This window comes from Bidens hawaiensis, unplaced genomic scaffold, assembly GCF_021521415.1.
Source record: "Bidens hawaiensis isolate Kalapana, Puna unplaced genomic scaffold, B.hawaiensis_p1.1 tig00005019_1, whole genome shotgun sequence".
Taxonomy (NCBI): domain Eukaryota; kingdom Viridiplantae; phylum Streptophyta; class Magnoliopsida; order Asterales; family Asteraceae; genus Bidens; species Bidens hawaiensis.
In genome coordinates this window covers 1,028,149-1,049,048 of record NW_027491318.1, presented here as the reverse complement: position 1 = coordinate 1,049,048, position 20,900 = coordinate 1,028,149, and the positions used below count along the sequence as shown (strand labels likewise).

Here is a 20,900-nt window from a genome sequence, read left to right as displayed (position 1 = left end):
CGTTAAACGTTAGGGCCTACAGACCCTTTTATTTTGGTCCAGCCGATGTGTTTAAATTCTCAGAGACGACCCTACGCATAACGATTGTTAAGTGGCAGCTGGCGGTACGGTTCCCCAGGGGAACACCCCAGCGGAACTTTGAAGTCACGTGCGGCTGGTTAAGACAACATAGTTTGGCCAGGGTGGGCCAACGAGGCTCTCCAAAATTAGAGAATGCGATAGCCTAACACACAGGAATATCCCCGTTCAAAAAAAATTATTTCCAATTTATCAAAATTTTATTATAAACTTGATAGCAAAATAAATCGTTGCATTTTATTTACGTAATTTTGAAGTACGTGTCTCTCTAGCCTTTTGTGTTTATAAAAAACAAAAACTAGTGCACAAAATAAAGAAAGGAAATCATTAAATAAAATGTGGGTGGGGTTCTCCAGCTCCCTCGATCTATCTGATGCGTCGTCATTTTGACTTCACTCTGAAACAATGGACGTTGCCGTCATCGACTGGACCGATTCCAAGTTCGAAAAGGACTTACTCTACGAAGACTTCAACGCTCCTCAGTGGATCGATTTCTCCAATGCCGATTATGTTGATCATCATGATGCTTGGTTTTCACTCCCAATCACCACAATATTTTTTGATTCATAATAATAATAATAATAATAATGCTATGGTTGCAGATTGTACTCATCCTAAAACAGTAGAAGATTTCTTCAGAGAAAGGAGTCCGGCTTCATCCAAGGTTTGTATTCTGAACTTTTCTGTTTTCGTTTCGGTTTCCATAGATAATTTGTTCGTGTTTGATTCAATAGAAGATGTGTTGACTAATTCAGATTCAATTCGATTCAGTTTGAATGATTGAACAATTTAGGTTTTTTTTTTTTTATTTTGGCAGCTTCAGAGATCTGCTGGTGGTTCTCAGATCCTTCGGTCTGGTGATCGAAATAGGAGGTACAGATAAAAACAAACTTACAATAATATATCTAACCAGTTCGGGTTGACATGTTTAACCAGTTTACTAAAATTGTCAGATTTTAGGTTGGCATATTCTTCAGATGACATGTTTAACCAGCTAACTAAAATAGCCAATTTTTTGGTTTGCCTTTACAGAGTTTAACCAGTTTCATTAAACAGGTGTTAAAATCGCAACACAAGTCATATTTGACTTGTTTAACCAACCCACTTATTACTATCCGTCAACTAGTTTTTGACCTGTTTCGGACTGTTTGACTATAAATGTGTTAAATTTAGACTAGAAATTATATTTGAATTGTTTAACAAATCCGCCAACTAGTTGTCGAACAGCAGACACGAACTTTCATTGATTTATGACACGTTTAACAACTTGAATACCACCCACCAACATTTTGACATTGTCAACTGTATCGGGTTGGGGTGGATCTATTTGACACGAATAATATATGGGTCATCCCACAAACCCGACACACTCGAAACTATCAGTTTTAACTTACTTTTAAATCCTAAATCAATGTTCTATTTCTTATTCCTGGAGACACCGCACTGAAGAAAAGAGGCATCCCATCAAACAAAGATTCACATTATATTCCGGACGATGAGAATCAGAATCCTAATTTCTCAACCCCGCCTGTGAACAAATCTAAATCAATCAAAGAAATGTTCAAATCGAGCGCAGAGAAGGGTCATTTTGAAATATTCCATTAGAGAAGGAAGAAGCTCCTCCAACATTATCTGCACAAAGTGTGTTTACAGGAAGAGATATACTGAACCAGGTGACTGAGTTCTACAATGAGTTAAAAAGATTGGCGATAAGGTCAAAGGAAATGGGAGTTTTGAAGGAAAGTCAAAGTCAAAGGGAGCCATTGTTAGAAGAGAAAAGTATAGGAATTGAGAATCACAAGGAGAAGGTTATAAAGAAAAAGTAAGTTTGATTACAAAAGTGACCAACATCTTTATTGAAATAAAATCACAAAAATGATTATTTTGACCAAGTTTTATTTATAGTTTTTTTTTATTAATTTTTTAAAACATATTTGAATCCAAGGTAAAAAAATCGTTTTTATGACTTTGGTGTCAAAATCTCATCGGTTAAACAAAATGGCTTGTTTTTTTTGCCTTTTAAGCCCAAGTTCAAGTTAGTTCTGGTTTAAGGCTGCGCCTTTCACAATTTTTAAGGCTAAAATGCATTGGGTTTGTGCAATTTTTTATTTCGGGCTGACTTGTCATCATTTGATTGGTTTTGGTTGTGCAATTTTCAATTGGCCAATGTTGATTTTTAAGGCCAAAAATGCACTTTGAGTTGATTATACTTTTGTGTAATCAGCTGTGACGATCAATTTTTACCTTTAGAAGATTGGTCATATTGTTATATTTTTAAAAAATCGGTCAAATGGTTGTTTAAGTAAAAAAAATGGTCATTTTTGTGATCCTTTTCTTTTTTTGTAGTTTTATAGAGACACTTCTATTTCAATTTCACAAACAAACTCTGTTTTGTTTTTATTCAAAAAAATGACGTTTTGTTTATTTTAAGCAAATTTCTGATGGGTTCATGTGAATTTGTTGTTTATGTACTATTGCTATGCAGAATGAATGAAGATTCTGAGAACACCCTGATTACAATAAATATGAAAAATATACGTAACAAAGATGAGCAAAGGTTGTTACAGATCCGAACCAATCCTCCATCGCCTCAATGCTTTTCAGCAAAACATAAAGCTACTCCTCCGAAGGCTTTTGGCCTCAGACCTCAGGTATGTTTAATTTTAGTGACTGATTTTCAAACTTTTAGTGACTGAAAATTCTAATGATGCGCATAATATGATAAATAGGAAAGAGTGATACTTGAAGGAATAAGTAGTAGCAAGGAAGTCCAAGGCAAGAATACTACAAGTCAAAGTCAAAGTGCTCTCCTTTCAAAACAGAATGAGGCAAAGGGATTAGATGTCTTCTGGTTTCTCAAGCCCTGCACTCTTTCTAGATAATTTATTTTGAAAAAAAGATTGATTATATAATCTTGTTGTTATTATTATTAATATTATTATTTAATTTATCGATTCTTTTCTTTGGTATGTAAAGACAAGGCTTGATAAAAACCCGGGCCTGGAGTGCTATTTATTGTTACATATCACGAACCCACAATGGGTTAATAAAAATGTCAATTGTTTGTAGCGTCTTTTGTCTATTGAGTGCTTTATTAGAAACACTAAATTGATTGGGTTCTTGAAGAAGCTTACAAACAAAATGGTTCTGAACCATCAAATTTATTTTGGTTTAAATTTCCTCACTTCCAGGTTATATTGATTTTCTGCCATCCAAATATATTGGACCAAACACGGTGTGACCAAATGTACTTCTACTATGTACCAAATATATATTGGCAACATCTGATCAAGGGTCTCTTTCTACTATGTACCATATGTAAATATTTTGTAAGATTCTCCAAGAGAGGAGTCCATCATGTGGCAGAAGAAAAGAAAGGGGGTATAAATCATTTCCCAACATTTTTTTGTTATTTTGGATTCGCAACTGAGTAAATACACGGTTTAATTATATATAGCGAAAAAAATACAGTCAAGTACACTTATATTGAAATTTGAAAATTATTATAGCCCCCGACCCTTATATGCTGGGAAGGGGGCCGCGAATATCAAGTGGTGGTATCGGTGTTTATTAAAATAATTTGCAACGGAATATTTCATCAGGACCGTAGTTAGAAAAAATGACCAGTTTATAAAACACCATGATTCTTATTTTATAAACTGCGAATAAAACTCATTTTTATACAAACATAAGTTTTATAGGGATAAACCCTAATTTACAAAACAAAATTTCTTTATTCTGGTGACAAGCCACTTATTTAAGCTGCAAGTCCGCATGCATCATTCATTTGTCTCTTACAAGTCACTTGAAATATGTTTAAAAATATTTGATCAGCAGGAAATACTGGTGAATACATTCATTTGTAAATGACACATTTTACAGTTACAGTATTAAGATATTTTTACATCTGCATACTTACAATTTACCGAAAGATACTTGCCACTTGACCGTATCTATGACTGGGGTCATATTACTTATTGGCTAACACTTGTCCAATAAGTAACATGTAATAGCTCAGTAGGCAACCTTGTATGCAAAACCCCACATACCAGTATTAACCACCTTGTAAGTCTACGGAGACTTAATCACCATAATGTAATTAAAATCCTTTGAAAATATTTGGCCTATCTGTCATGAGTTTAATAGGTTTAGAAAAGCATCATGACAACATTGAAAAAAAAATCAATTGTCTCACACAAATGTGAGTTGTACAAAAACTCGAATGTTTCACCTTGCAAGTTTACAGTTAAAGAGTGTTTTCTAGGTATTAAGCACCTAGGTTAAACACAATGTAGTATATCTAGATTAGTATAAACCCGATAATCACGAGATTAGAAACTTTACACAATAGCACAATGTTTTACCTTGTTCAGGCAGAGTTTTTGGATTCGCGTATAAAAGTTTTTTTTTCGATCGGAGAGGGTATCGTTACAACTACTCAGGTATTGTACTAATACCTTAATAAGGCAGAGAGTGAGATATGTGTAAAAGAACGAGAGGAAATTGTGTGTGTGTTAAGCAATGAAGACAGGCCATGACTCCTCCCTTTTATAGCTGATTTTTGGTCCGATCGCGTATCGCGATGGACACAAACAAAGGCCATCGCGTATCACGATGAGCCTATAGCCTTGTCGAGTCAGCCCTAGCTAGGCCTCGTGGTGTCTCATCAGCGTAACCTCCACGTCGCATAGCGGGACAGCTGGAAAAGTTTTCTGGATAATTAAGCGTCATCGCGTATCGCGATGAGACTAATCTAAATTTGTCGCATAACGCGATGGGATGAATTTTTAATTTTTCACAAGAATACTAAGGCTCGCAAAGTGCAAAGTACGCCATCAAAGTGTCACATTGCGCCCTTCGCACTTCGCCCGGCCCGAGCCTGTGCACGTGCGCTTCGGGTTCTTTGCACCCTCCGCTAGGACCATTGGGTTTGTCTTTTCATATACGAATATTATAACATGAGCTCTCTTTCTTATAAAGAGCTTACAAGTTTTATAATCTAGGGATGTGGGACAAGAACTCACTTTCTTATTTATACCAAGGTGGAAGCATTCCATTTTCTTTCATCCACCAATGTGGGATGAAATTCACTTCTTTTATTTTCTCCATTCTTCCTTTTGCTTGTTTTATAGTTTGTTATAGTATCCATTCCTTATTTTAAATCTCGTCCTCGAGATCTATTGGAACAAGTGGGAAACTTCCGTTTCATTTATAATTCCAATTCCCAAGTATATTATGGTCCATGCCTTGAATCTCATTTCACTTTAACCAGAACTATTCTTTTATGCTTGGGATTCTTGATCATTCTATATTCAATTTGTAAAGGTTTCTTAACGAATTTCAACTTTTCATTTACCTTTATATCTTGAAGGGGTACTTTTAATAATTCATTAGCTAAACATTTCCTTAGGTTACTTACATGAAACACATCATGTATACATGTCATTTCTTCTGGTAACTCTAGCTGATAGGCTACTGATTCAATTCTTTTAATAATTTGGAATGGTCCAACATATCTTAGACTCAACTTTCCTTTCTTTCCAAATCGAACTACTCCTTTCCATGGGGATACCTTCAGTAGCACTTTATCTCCCACTTGAAATTCTAATGGTTTGAGTCGATGATCTGCATAACTCTTCTGATGATCTTTTGCATTCTTTAATCTTTCCTTGACTTGATTATCTTGTCAGTAGTTTCTTGTATAATTTCAGGACATAATTGTTTTCCTTCTATTTCTCCCCAACATACTGGACACTTTCATCCATAAAGTGCTTCAAATGGGCTGCATTAATGTTTGTATGATAACTGTTATTATAGGATAATTCTATTAGTGGTAAATGGTCATCCCAATTTCCACCAAAATCTATCACACATGCTCTTAGCATGTCTTTCAATGTTTGTATGGTCCTTTCACTTTGACCGCTAGTTAGTGGATGGTTTGTTGTGCTCAAGTTTAACTTTGTTTCCACAGCTAATTGAAAACCTTTTCCAAAAATGAGAAGTGAAATGGTTATCCCTATCAGATACAATGGATAACGGAACTCCATGTAATGAGACAACTTTGTCTACATACAGTTTAGCTAATTGTTCCATTTTGAAAGTTTCATTCATTGGTATAAAATGAGCTGATTTTGTTAATCTATCCACAATCATCCAGATTGTGTCATCACCTCTTTTTGTTGTAGGTAATATAGTAACAAAATCCATTGTTATTAATTCTTATTTCCATTATGGCATTTCTAATTGTTGAACTAATTCTGATGGCTTTTGATGTTCAGCTTTAACTTGGGAACAAGTTATGTATTTTGAAACACAATTAATTATGTCCCTTTTCATTCCTATCCACCAATAGGTTTTCTTCAAATCTTGATACATTTTATCTTTTCTAGGATGCATCGTATACTTGGATTTATGAACTTCCTCGAGAATTCTTTCTCCTAGCTTTCCTATGGTTGGTACCCAAATTCTGCTTCCCATTCAGAGAATTTCATCATTTTCTTTGACCAGTTGATCAATGGTACCATTTCTTTTCTCATCAGCAATGTTATTTTCTTCAATTGCTTTTTTCTGAGCATTTTTCATTTCATTAGTTAAATTGATCCGAAGTTCTAATCTTAGAGCTCACACTCTTTTAGGTTTCTCATGCTTTTTTCTGCTTAATGCATTGACTGCTACATTAGCCTTACCTTCACGATACTGGATTTCACAATCATAGTCGCTAAGAATTTCTATCAGCGTCTTTGCATCATGTTGAGTTCCTTTTGCCTAAAAGTATATTTTAAACTTTTATGATCTGTAAATACAGTAACTTACTGCCATACAGATAATGCCTCCAGATCTTTAGGGCAAAAATTATTGCTCCCAATTCTAGGTCATGAGTTGTGTAATTATCTTCATGCTTCTTTAGTTGTCTGGACGCGTAATCAATAACTTTCTCAATGTTGCATTAATACACATCCCAATCCTAATTTGGGAGCATCACAAAAAATTGTGAAATCTTCAGTTCCTTCTAATAGTGCAAGTATTGGGGCATGATGTGCTAAAACTAGTTATTAATTTATTATCTAAATAAATGCTAATCTAGACACTAAGTAATAATTCTAGACTCTTAACTTAACTAAAACTACTGACCAGTAAGTGAACCGATCGACTCTAGTAAAGCTAAGTAAGTCCGGATATCGAACCCACGAGACTCTTTAAATTACATTTATTAGCCAATTAGACTCAACTAAAGACACGACTTATTTATTTATATTTGTTTAAGGGGGGTTTTAAGTAAAATACTAATTTAAAACTATTATTAAAAACTAATTTAAGAAAACAAGTAAATTAAATGAAAACACAAGTTTGTTGATTAAATCAGATGATAATGTAAAAACTACCTAGGCTAGAATCCCCTAAATTTCAGTTATTAATTAACTAGGAAAATATTTAGTTATGGACTGGGATCGTAAAATGGACACTTAAAAGAAAACCCGAACATGACCCCTGGCTCTTCTCAAGAAGACACCTATGGGTTTCTAATAAGTTTTAACGCACACCAGTATTAAAAATCAAGTTTCCTTACGGTCACCTAATTAATTATGACTTAGTTCCTTTATAATGAAATCATACCTTTACAGCGTGGAAATCAAAGCCAATTTAATATATTTAATTGATTCAATAGACAATATTAAATAATCAAATCTAGACGGACTCCTCACGAAGAACTAAATCTAGCAAGATTAAATAACAAAGACCTATCAATAACCTAGCACCTTACAGTTATTTAGGTTAGCAGCACACTTAGGTTTATTTGATAATATTATTCCTATGATCTTATTGCAAATAAATCATAAAATAATCAAGAACACAGAGTAATTGACCTAATATAAACTTTGTAGGTCTAGAAACTTTGTCTCCTTGGATTGTCTCTCCCGTTGGCATACAAATCTCATCAAAATTCTTATTACATAGAATTCGAGCATAATTGGCTGCTAACCATTCCATTCTTAATATAACATCGAATCCAACACGATTCGTTGGAAGCAAATTTGCTTTAAACTTGTGGCCTAGTAAGTTAATATTTTCTTCTTGAAGTAATTCATGAATGTAAGTGGAATTTCCGTCGGCTGTTTCTACTGTGCAAACTTGAATAAGTTTGGTTAATGGTTGATTTAGGGTTTGGCAAAAATTCATGTTTATGAAACTTTGATTTGCTCCAGAATCAAACAGTACTTTAGCGTAAACGTCATTAATAAGAAACGTACCCGCAATGACGTCTGGAATATTGATGCTTGTTGTGTAGCTGAAAAGCTTGTGCATTCTTCTTAGGTCCATCTATATTCTTAGCTTTGTTGACAGGCACCTTTGTCAGCGTTGAAAATTTTGGACGGATGTGGCCAGGTTCTTCGTAGTTGAAGCAAACACGAGTTGAAGTCTTTTACATTCTTCATTCGTATGACCAGCCATCTTGCAATAATTGCAGTACTTGTTTTTCTTAACATCACATCTTCCTGAGTGCCTCTTTCTGCAGGTTTTACAGAAAGGCTGAGCATATGATTGACCTGCTCCTTTTTTTCGAAACTCTTGAGTAATTTGATAGGCTAGGCCCTTCTTTTTGTTCTCATCTTGTATTCGGATTAATCCGTCTGTCATGGTATTGGCTACCTCAACTACTTCCTCAATAGTCTGAGGTCTAGTCGACTTTACCAGATCACGGATTTCACTTACTAATCCCCAAATATAACGAGAAATTAGTATCGATTCCGGCAAAGCCAAAGCCGATACCATTCTTACATATTCGAAAAATTTTGTTGTATACTCACGACATTTCACACCTTCCATCTTGTGGTTTAAGAATATAGTTGCAATCTTTTCTCTTTCATGGGGAGGACAGAAATTCCTTTATACTATTTCTTTGAATTCTCCCTAGGTCATAGTGTAAACTATGTTGCTTCCCTTTGCCTGAAGGACTGTGTTCCACCATTCTAATGCTTCATTAATGAAGAGATTAGAAGCATACTGTATTTTATCATATTCGGCACATGTGCAGATTCTTATAACTTCTGTCTTTTCTAACCATCGCAGTGCTGAAATGGCTCCTTCATTTCCAGAAAATTCGACTGGCTTACAGGCCAAAAAATCCTTGTAAGTACAACCATTAGTTTTTGACTTTTTGGGTAATTTATTTCTATTTCCTCCATTCACACTGTTACTAGCCTCAGTGTCAGACTTTCGTTTGTTACTCTCGGTCTTATCCCTAATTACAGTTACTGGTTGCTTAATAGCATCATCAATTAAAGGGATTGCTTCAGCGATTCTCTGAGCTATCATATTTTCAATAGATTCATATTCAGAGCATTTTCTTGATTGGAATTTTCATGATTGTGCTCGTTTTCATGATTGTTTTGGTTTAACGGTTGTTTTGGTTAGAAAGAACTTCATTCGACATCTGAATTGCAAACAGGAAAGGAATTACTAATATCATAATTAAATAATAAAGTAAGCAAGATATTAACACATAAGAACATGATAGGTTAACACATAGGCAAAGAATATGTCAAAATCGTCGATCATTGCGACATTTACTCTTTATATATATATATATGCATCATCATATTTTACATCTAATGTATATTTCCTATATATTCTACATATATGCAACATCTCGGATTTTCGTATTTGTATTCGTTTATGTTTAAATCGATTTGGGAATGCAATTCGCATCTTTCGAACAATTTAAAACTTGTATTTATTGGTAATTTAACTTGGTTTAACTTATTTTATAATTTCATAACTTTCAATCATGTCAAATAGCCATTAGAAACTCTTAACATTGCTTAAATTAGCTAAAAAATGCATTTTCGGAACATCAGGGACCAAAATTAACAATACAAAGTGGCCAGGAATTACCCCACACCGCGTAGCGCGACTAGGAACCCCATATCTGGTTGCGGGGTGCGGCCAACCCATTAGATTAGCAAGATTTTGATATTTTATAACTCGTGTTTTAATGCAAAATCTCTTATTTTTTTGACCAAATCGCGTGTTTTAAGCTCCAAGAAAACCCTCCTAGACTTGGCACATGTCCACATACATTAGCCCCTTCCTCAAGAATGAATTTTGATTCATTTTTAGTTGATTGAGTTATTAAACGAGATTTTGTTGCTTAAACGAACTATTTAACTACAATTAACTTGTGTCTACTAATCCTATATAAACAAGACCATTATCATCTGCAAATATCTTCCCTAAACCCTAATAAATTCTGTAGCACTCGTCCCCCTCAATAAACACATGAATTCCCCTTCGTTCTTGCTATTTTATTCAAGATTGTTAGTGTTCGTGTTGACTTTGTTATTTTTCTGGCGTTTGACTCCGTTTCCTCATCAATTTAAGCACTTTCTGGGTAATTTGTCTTCTGTAAAGTTATTCCTTATTGTAAGATGATCAATAAACCTCAATTAATTTATGTGATTGAGGGGAATTGACGGTTCAATTGGACTCTGACCCGTTTAAGTTCATATTGGTCAACAACGTTGACTAATCGATTTTATCACTTCTGGTCGGAACCAACTTTCGGTCCATAAGACTTTTATTTTTATCTCAAGATTTTGATTGTAATGATCAGAACCCGAATTTCGACTCGCTTGGATTCTGGTCAGTACCAGCTCGCTTATTTGTTGAAAATCTCATAACTGGAGTTCTAGACATCCGTTTGGATTGATTCCAGCGGCTATGTTCTCGGTTTTAATTGTAGTTTATTGTCGTTATTTTCTAGGTCTGGTCGGATTAATTTAGTCAGTGTGTTAAAGGATGGTTTACCCGTTTATTCTTATTTTATTCTTATTATCTCGCAAACTTCCCTAAGTAATAAGGCGATAGATCACTCCCCTCATATTTTACTGTTTTTAAACGTTTTGGGGAGATATTCGTATTATCTTATATTTTGTATATTATATATATATATATATATATACAACTAGCAAATTTAAATATTGTGTGTTGATCAATTAAATGCTAATTGCTTATTCTTTAATTGTTTACTTTATTGCATTTGGGGAGATCCATCATAATCACATTAAAGTATGATCATACGTGACGTGTGTATATATATACGTGTGTATACACACACACACACACACACACACACATATATGTATAAAAGTTTCACACAAATCGGGGTTTTAAAAAATAGGTTTTCACCTACAACCAAACCACACATGAAAGTCAAGTGTACCTATCGTTTGTAATAAAGTGTCGGGAAGAACTGAGTGTCAATCCATCGACACGGTAATTTTTCAATACTAAATATTTGTAAATGATAACCGAACAAGCAAATCAAAGTGAATGTTTAAGCTAATTAAACTAACATAATACAACAACAAGACAAGTAAAAACACAAAGAACAATCAATCCAAACAAAGTTACCTAGACCATGCATCCACTTAAACTAGTGATATAATAATAATGATAATGACAAAATATAATGAATTGAGATAAACATAAGTATTAAATTACAATCAAGGCAACCTAATACTATCATAAAAACATCATGATGAGCATTCATTCAAGTTGGTAACCATAGATTAGTAAGTTTGTCAAAACTTCCTATCTCATAATTAAAGGAAAGCTAGCATGAAAACAACACCCCAACCACCTAAAATCATGTAGAGTAGACAAGTTCAAGAGACCAAATTCAACACATGAATCTTTCAAATAGCAAAATATAAACTAAGGATTATGGCCTTAATCTCTAGCAAACATCAACTATATTAAAGAATCATGCTATCACTATACAATTTTCCAATATCAAGTGAGGTTTCATAATTGTTAAAATCTCATAACCAAGTTAATTTTCACTTGTCATTCCTAACTTAATGATACAAACTAATCATGCATATATAAACAAAGTTCATAAATGTAGGTTCCCTGGACGGATCACACGAGATATCCCGATATACACAGGTGCGTAATCCCTGTGTAGATCGTTACGGACGTAGAACACAAACACACGAACACACGAATACGATACGAACAAACTCACGTTATATTAATAACTCAACACGTGATATAATCACAGTTACAGACTCTCGACCTCACATCACTTGACTCACTGATTTACACGGACTTGAACTTCTACTAAACAATAATCCGTAACCTATATAAATACACGACAACTTCGCCTCAGGCGAAGTTGTCCATAACTTCGCTTGGTTAACAAGTTCGCCTAAGCGAACTTGTCAACAACTTCGCTTGGTTAACAAGTTCGCCTAGGCGAACTTGTCAACAACTTCGCTTTAAACAAACAAATACATAAACAATATTACAGACTCGATTACAGACACTAGACATATGAACTACTGACATTTATGCACCAACAGACTCCCCCTTGGCAGTGGCTTCATATCTTGATCTTTCAGCTCTTGTCTCGTAATCCTGTAACTTCAAGCGTGCACTCCTTCTCTAACACACACCGACACAACCCTTTGATATTTCCTTGCTTCATCCTTCCAAGCAGGAATATAAAAGATCTTTTTCTCGTTAAGCATCTTCAGATCAGCTTGCGATAAGTTAACAAGATGCATCGGATCGTAAACTTTAAGAATCTCTTGTTCATCCTCATCTTCCATCACTGCCTCCGCTGTCTCACAATCAACGAACCACCACTTTAGGTCTTTGAGCACATCCTTGGGCATAAGCTTCATCGGTACTTCTTTAAGGCACCGGATTGGTTTATACTTCATAACCATCCAAGGCTTTCCATCAGCTCTCAAACCTCTATCCTTGTCTTCAACAAGTTTCCCTTTCTGTGGTTTCAACAGCTCAAACTTCTTTTCCTTTATGCTCTCTTTCCATACGATTTTCCCTATGACTCTAGCCATATTATCGTCACTTCGATTGATCAACCCCAATCTGGCTAAGTCTTTAACCTCACATTCAGGCAGTGTGTTTAACGATCTCAACATTCTTCTAAGGTACTGAACTCCATCATATCGTTTAATCACGAAGAGCCGCAACTGCTTATCATAAATCCAGCATATAATCTCTTTCTTTGCTTCGGCATAGCCCTTAATATTGTAACTCTTTTTGAACATTGTAGGGACTGCCGGTTTCTTCGTTTTGACGAACCATTGAGCATATCCTTCCTTCCACCTCGGCTGCTCTTCCCATTCAGTATCTTCAACTGCCGTCTGATCACCCATATCGGCCTTCTCAACCTCTGGAATGTCATGTTCGACATTTTCCTCTACTATCTCTCCTTCCTCAATCTCATTCTCAATCTGAATCTGCTCACCGATCTTCTCAATCACATCACTCGGCAGCACATCTTCATCAAACAACACATCATCGCTGAACATATCATCGTCAAGTTCCTTCAACGCATCAATCACGTCATCATCAACCAACACCACATCATCACCACCAGAACCACCAGCCGCGTCGGCAGACTCCCCCTGAGCTGTGGAAGTACCAAGAGCTTGAGAAGTTCTTGGCAGCTCACCACCTGCATCTTTCGATGCATTGGGATCATCGTCTCGGTCATTTCTTCTTTTCGTCCTTAGCTCGTCGCCCTTACAGCTCATCTCCCCCTGAGATGCCAAGAACTCCTTCAAGGCATCTATAATTTTCCCATGCTCAACCAGGAGGGATGACTGTAGTTGATTTGCTTCTACTAGGCGTTGAATAGTCTTCGATTGCTCTGCCACGATCCGCTCTAGTGAAGCTATTCTCTCTGAGTCTGACATAGGCGTAGGCGAGATATCAGAAGCAGGCGTAACCGCAGGTGGTACCATACCTGATAACCCTGCAGTAGTGACGACCGTTGACTCCACAAATCGTGCAGCAACCACCGACTGAGTAAGCGTTGGAGGTGGTAGAGACACAATCTCCGGAGTCGTCATCTGAATAGTAGTGGTAGATGGAATGCCAGCAGATGATGTAGCCCCCACGGAAACATCCGCAGCGCTTGTACTTGTAACCTGTACAGAAGTAGGAACGATAGACATACCAGACAGTGCAGCCGGAGCGAAACGTACCATCCTTGAAGTCTCTCCAGCTCCCATACCAGCACCTGTCCTTTCCCGTCTTGATCGTCTTATCAGCTTATGTATATCTTCTTCCTCTTCTGACTCATCATCATCCTCCGTTCTCTTTCTCTTCCCAAACGTTCTCTCTCGAGACACCATCAACCGTCTCCCCTCATCCATGATCTCATCCAAATCTGAGTCAGCCATCGACGTAGCTGCTCTAGTAACACTCACACCCGACCCTTGTGCAGCAGAGACCTGCACCTCTTCATGTGTATCAACTTGATCCATATCGAAATAACCTTGACCTCCAAAGACAGCATCAAGATCTATATCCTCTGCAGCCGACACAACAGGCACAGCAGATGCAGCTTGAGTTGCTCTTGCCTGTCGCGGTTGAGGATCTCTGAACTCGTCCCCACCAGCAGGAACATACTCTGGGTTGATTAAAAACCCAAACAGTGGAGTATGCCTTGGACGACGTTCAGGGTTGCTCCTCGCACTCGAAGTGCGGCATTGAGCAAAGATACGTTTGCTCACAGATTCCACGTATCTGATCGGTCGTCTCTGAGGTAGATTCGGAGCCACATGGTTCAATATCATCTGGATGAAACGTGGATACATAATGAACCGCTCCCGAGCCATCGCCCTTCTCTGTCTGTCAATCTCGTAAAAGACCATTTGACTGAAACTATAGCGTTTATTGTAAGTCAGTGCAGTCATTGCGGACTGCATGGTCGCACCCATACCGTCAGTGCCCGCCTTCATTCCTGACATGCAAACTATCATGACGTGCATAAGGAAGCGCCACTGATCAAGTAGAAAACCCTTCCGTCTCTGTGTATCGCCTAATGGATCAGAATAGCCTATTCGGAGAAACGCTCCATCACGAAACGGAGCCACAAACTCAGTTGGGTCGTCCCTCGTCTCTTCTCCAAACCGTAACGCCACCCGAATCTGTTCAGAATTGAACTGAACCTGTTGATTGTTCACAGTCGCTCGCATGACCGGAGGCTCAACACAACAATCGTATTCTACCGTCTGCCAAAAGTCTTCGATATTTGGTAAGGATATCGGCAGAGTGTTCGTGATAGCATGAAAAATCCTCGAGCGTATGAGGAAAGAAATAATCTCGCGGTAATCCTCAACGCCGCTCTGATACCTATTTTAGGTTCCCTGGATGGATCACACGAGATATCTCGATATACACAGGTGCGGAATCCCTGTGTAGATCGTTACGGACGTAGAACACAAACACACGAACACACGAATACGATACGAACAAACTCACGTTATATTAATAACTCAACACGTGATATAATCACAGTTACAGACTCTCGACCTCAAGTCACTTGACTCACTGATTTACACGAACTTGAACTTCTACTAAACAATAATCCGTAACCTATATAAATACACGAAAACTTCGCCTCAGGCGAAGTTGTCCATAACTTCGCTTGGTTAACAAGTTCGCCTAAGCGAACTTGTCAACAACTTCGCTTGGTTAACAAGTTCGCCTAGGCGAACTTGTCAACAACTTCGCTTTAAACAAACAAATACATAAACAATATTACAGACTCGATTACAGACACTAGACATATGAACTACTGACATTTATGCACCAACAATAAACAAACACTCAGCACATAGTTTTCCAACATATTATGGTCAAGCATCTATCAAATTACAAAACTATGAAATATAACAAGCATTTTAACCATCAAACTCTACTCAAGAACTTATTATAAACTTGAAGAACACCAAAATTGCCAAAGTCATGCATAGATAATTCTCACATAAGTAAAAATTTCAACATGATCTAAGTAACAAGAGTATTTAGCCCATAAGGCTTGATACAACAACAATCAAACTCAAAATAAGCTTACAATTCATGTTCAAGAACAAATAAAATGCAAACTAGGATGAACAAAGATTGAGTAAATGAATGAATGATCAAAGGATGATGGAAGCCTCGAATTCTCACTAGAACACACAAAATATTTTTTCCAAAGTTAGAGATAATTCCCCTAAGGCTCCACGTATTAAATGAAGATAATTGAAGTCTTTTAAAGATGTCTGCTCCCTTGGCACGGTCGTGCCCAAATATAGTAAGTCAATGTCTTGCTTTCTCCAGACCAATCTTGAAGTTTCTTTGATCTGGCACGGTCGTGCCAAAAAGTGGCATGGTCGTGCGGGCATGACGCCGGATCTTGCACTGTCGTGCATGATATTCTTTTCTCGGCACTAGCTCCAGCACTGGCATGCATGGTCTTGATCTTCTGGGTTGGCACGACCATGCCAAAAGCCGCATGGTCGTGCAAGACCAAAATTGGCTTGCACTGGCTTGGCATGTGACAGTGCCGGGTCTTGGTGGTCTGGCACGGTCGTGCATGATCTTGCATGATTGACAGATTTGTGGGTTTTATCCTAGAAACGCCATATTTTCATTATTTCTTTGTCGGGCGGCGGGCTCCCGGACTTGCAAATTCACAAACAACTCAAATAAGTATAAGATACAATGAATTTGCATGGAGTTTAACCAAAATATGAGGATAATTCAATGCAATAAGATGTACACTTTGTGGTACATCAATACGCCGTCTTAGTAGCCAAAGCCTGATTCGCTAGGCGATGGTCAACTGACACCTTTATTTGTAATTGCTTGTCATAGTAGCCAAAGCCCGGTTCGCTAGGCAATGGTCAACTGACACAACTATTTGCTCATGGTTTGATTGATTTATACTCACATATTTTGTTTGCTCATTTATTATATATTATTATCATATCAAGAAAAATTGGTGATTATCTCACTCAACCTCGTGTTGACAAATCTATGTTAAATTTGAACACACATGCATGTTATTGTTGATTTGAAGCTAAGGTGAAGAACACATAGAGATACCTTAGATATTACAATAAAGGATATTTACATTTTATTTCGTTTTGGGATTATTTATTTAATTTGGATTATTATTGTCATGATTGGAACTTGTGCACTTATTTGAAAGTTTGAAATAAATAATTAATTAGTTATTCTCATATTTTAAATTGTATGATAGTACCTTGTTGGGTGTCAACCAACGGTTCGCACCCCGACATTTCCGCCTTAAGTTGGGGTGTGACAGATTGGTATCAGAGCCGAAGGTTATAAGATATGTCGTTAGAAATGTACTAGTAAAATGCTTAGCACCATATATGTGACTACTTAATTTCCTTTAGTGCTTATTGTTATGTGTTTACAACTTACTTAAATTATTTATCTATTTTATTATTTTAATATTGTGGAAACATAAACTCCGAGGCTATGTCTCACTCTCCAAATATTTTTAACTCTATTATTTAATAAATTTAGTAGATTGTTTTTATTTTGGGAAATTCTTTAAGAATTCCCTAGTTTTGTTTTTACTCCGTTTTTATTTTGGGAAATTCTTTAAGAATTCCCTAGTTTTGTTTTTACTCCCGCACCTTAAAGCATGGGAGTATGACATGTTTTGTAGCAACTGGAAGGGGGAGAGAACTGTGAGTCGGGCCTTGGTAAAATGGTTCTGAGAACCCAAAGTAAGACGATATTCCTTACCTGGAGGATAACCTGACCACAGTACTCGATCTTATAGGCCAGAGCGGAACAAATGTCATAGATTCGAACTTTAAGTGCTCAGCGTGCACGGTTAAATGGTTACATTCCTTTTTATAAAAACCGAATTCACGGTGGTTTGTGGTTAAATTCGGGAAAATTTCCAATATTATATTATTATTTTTTTAAGTGTTTAGTTGGGTGAAAAATCCATGTAAACCCATGGGCACTCCAACTATCCATTTCTCAAACCGTTTTTGATTTGATATTTGGTTGGAACGTATCGCCCGTTTTGGTTCACGAGATACTTCAACTGCTCACATTTGGATCCGTTAATTCGTTATTTAGTTGGGTCAGTTAAAATTCCATGTAACGCTCATGGGCTGACCAACTCGATTGATTTGTTATTTCGTTACTTAATTGGGTCGGTTAAAATACCATGTAACACTCATGGGCCGACCAACTCAATTGCTTTGTAAGTTGTTATTTTAGTTGGGCCATTAAAATGCCATGGAACGCTCACGGGAGGCCCAATACACAAAATTATGTTGCGTTATTTAGTTGGGTTACTTAAATTGCCATGGAAAGTGCATGGAGGCCAACTCATTGGATATGTTTCGTTACTTAAGTTGGGTTCTCAAGCTACCATGGAAAGCCCAACCCAATAAAAATTACATTTTGAATTTTACTTTTAAATTAAAAATTGTTTATTTATTTAAATATCTCAAAATTATTCACATTGTTTTAAATTTCGACTCATCCTCAAGTTATGATAAGCCACGAGCACGATTTTATTTAAATTCATTTCCCTATTATCTTACATCAACTCATTTACACAACTTACCCATCATCTTATAAAATTTTCATCTTTGGTCCTCGCAGAATGTCTTCCCTAAGAATCCATCGTCGTAATCAACGTCGTTCATTTGCTTCTCATGATTGCCGTTTGGCTGCTAGAATCACCAAGGAGTTTGTTGCTGCTATGCCTATTTGTGACTCAGATCCAGAGTCTCAACTTGAATGATTCTGATACTTTGGTTGCCCCAAACAATTTCCACTTCAAGACTTCACTAGTGCTAAACGACCTCAGGACCTTGGAGAAGAGAATGCCATTAAACGTCTTCAATGGTTTGAGAGAACGGTGAACGTATTCATCCATTGTGAATGCCCGAACGAAAAACGGACTAAGTTCGCCTCAAGCGTCTTTTACGAGCGGGCTCTCACTTGGTGGAACACTTTCAAAGCCATCCAAGGAACCGAGATTGCTATGGCTATGCCTTGGGAGGAGCTCAAAGAAGCTATGAAGAAAGAATTTTGCCCTGAATATGAAATGCAAAGGCTTGAGATTGAGTTTTGGGAACTCAAGAAAATTGGTGGTGATAACTCTACCTACTACAACCATTTCAGGGAGCTTAGCCTGCTAGCACCCCACCTCGTAACACATGTGACTCATAGTATTCAGAAGTATATTCATGGTTTACCAACAATCTTTTGTGATGCTGTGGTTAGTCGTGATCCTCTCTCCATCGGTGAAGCTATTTCCCTTGCTGTTTCTCTCTTAGATGACCATGTTAGGGATGGAACCCTCTCTCGAAATAACTCTACACCTACCCCTAACAATTCCAAAACCGAATCCTCAACCAATGCTAAGGCCGAAACCAAACCCACTACACGCAACAACAACACTTCTCACCACAACAGGAAATATTAGCCCAACCACCAAAATTATGCTATCAATCACGCACAACCTGATCCAACTGTCTAAAATGAGAAACCTTACACTGGTTCAAACCCGTTATGCTCCACTTGTAACTATCATCACCTGGCTAAATCCCTGTGCCGTCTTTGCATTCAATGCAATTGTTACGGTCACCTTGCTAATGTTTGTCATACATGGCCTGGTGCACAAGCCGCCCCACAACGGTGTGCACCGCCTACTCCTAGACCCGCTACTGTCCCATATATTCAACCCGGTGCTCTTACTACCCGTGCTTGCTGCAATTATGGAGACCCTAATCATCTCCACAACGTGTGTCCTCAACTCATCCATGCTCACCAAGCTCAAGCTATACCCGCACCCTACTACACTTCCCTTACTCGTCAAGTCAAAACCTATCAACCTTATATTCTTCAAGCTCCTCCAGTCAATCAAGACCATTCCTACTTAACCCAAACCTATCAAATCCATTACTTGCAATCTCAAGTTTACCAAACTTACTCCAATCAAACTCCGCTCTTGCAACTCGTTCAAGCTCAACCTATTCAACATATTCCAAATCAATCTACCTCAACTGCTCAAGTTCTTATGGATCTAACTCCTCCATGTGCTCCAAGTCAAGTGAATCAAGTCAACCGTAACTAAGCTTCTTAAGGAGTCTGAAGACTCTTGTTGCTTGCGTTATTTCTATCTTAAGTTATCTTGTCTTTTTAGTTTATGCGTTGTAATGACTCTTTACTTAATTATGGTATTGAATAATTTCAATTTGGATTATTTAACTCTTGCGCGCTTTATCCCATGAATAAAGTTTATTTTATTTATTAAGGTTAATTGCTTATGCTACTGTACTCATATATTATTTTCTTATTTTCGTTTATCACGATCCATTTAAATATCTGCTTCAAGAAATCCATTCTTTTTCAATTTTCAAGATTTATACTTTTACAACAAAAGATGTTTTAGAAATTTCACTGTTTTATTAATCAACTCGAACGCTCAATTTTAGAAATGTTTTGTACATTAATGGTCTTTTGGTTTTATATTTGAATTTATCAAAAATTTTGTTTTCTCTCAAAATTATGTCTTCCAATGTTTTGTAACCCACATGAGGGGAAGAATTATGCGGACCATCCGACGACCTAAGTAATTATGAGTTGACACGTAATTACCTAAGTCCTCGCATAGAAATTATAATACGTACAATTATGTGTCATAATCTAGAGCAGAAAGTAGTTTGAGTAACAGTACAAAATGATAAGGACATGGTGGATACGCCGCTGGTATATCCAATATACAAGTGCCCTTATCGGATTTTCATTTGGAGCGTTGCTTCGATTATTAGAGGTTCCATGTTTTGGTAAATTTAAATTTTTATTTAAAAATATTTTCCTTAAAGTTTAATTTTTTATAGCATAATTATGTTTAGTTTTCCTTAATTTCGGGACGAAATTCCCTAAAGTAGGGGAGACAGTAACATCTCGGATTTTTCGTATATGTATTCGTTTATGTTTAAACCGAT

At 36.9% G+C, this 20,900-nt stretch overlaps 1 long non-coding RNA gene across 2 annotated transcripts; it reads left to right on the top strand.

The window, feature by feature from the left end:
• The first annotated feature begins 1,877 nt into the window (after positions 1 to 1,877).
• LOC143628518 (uncharacterized) lies at positions 1,878 to 2,900 on the top strand. 2 transcript variants are annotated; one of them, XR_013152762.1, is made up of 3 exons: positions 1,878 to 1,900; positions 2,564 to 2,744; positions 2,844 to 2,900. It is a non-coding gene; the product is annotated as an uncharacterized LOC143628518 (long non-coding RNA). The 2 variants fall into 2 exon arrangements; XR_013152761.1 differs by having other exon boundaries at positions 2,564 to 2,729; positions 2,808 to 2,882.
• Positions 2,901 to 20,900: the final 18,000 nt, after the last annotated feature.